Source organism: Poecilia reticulata, linkage group LG9, assembly GCF_000633615.1.
Source record: "Poecilia reticulata strain Guanapo linkage group LG9, Guppy_female_1.0+MT, whole genome shotgun sequence".
In the NCBI taxonomy this organism is placed as follows: Eukaryota; Metazoa; Chordata; class Actinopteri; order Cyprinodontiformes; family Poeciliidae; genus Poecilia; species Poecilia reticulata.
Window position 1 is genome coordinate 16,548,684 of NC_024339.1, and position 697 is coordinate 16,549,380.

Here is a 697-nt window from a genome sequence, read left to right on the forward strand (position 1 = left end):
CCAATCAGATACCTGGATTTGGTGACGCTGCTTTAGCGACGCTTTGTTTCACGTGGAGGCTGTACAGTTTGATGTAATGTATTAAAACAGTGCTTCTTGTTCTCTAACGTCTTTTAATAATGCCTTTTATGTTTTAAACAAATGTAATTATTTTACATTTCTTACCAGCGTTTGTTTGTGTATTGTTTGTATTGTTCCCGATTGATTCATGTCTTCAAATGTCAACACTGACGTTTGTTGATCAACTCAACAAAGATAAATGGTCTTATTATTCTTGGGTGATGTCTGTGTCATTTCCAAACAGAGACATATTTACTGGGTTAATTAAGACAAATAGATAATTAAATATGTTAAATATAAATATAAAATGACAGAGTCTGGCATTTCTTATTACTCTGTTTCAAATAAACAAATAAAATTCTAGTCAGTACATGAAGATAGACGGAAGTAACAGTTAGATAAACAACTCAAATGCTTTCATACTTAATTGATTAAATCAGAGGCATCAAGGTGTTTTCAGTACACAATTTCTTAGTAAAATCACATATATATTTACACTTGAAATAACCATTTTGGCAGATGTTTGACTTCCAAGTTTGAAAATGTAAATGCACAGTTTCCAAAATGTTCAAAACTTTTACAATGCATTTTCTAAGTATAACTGGCTTCACAATGCACCCAAACAACACTTAAAAAT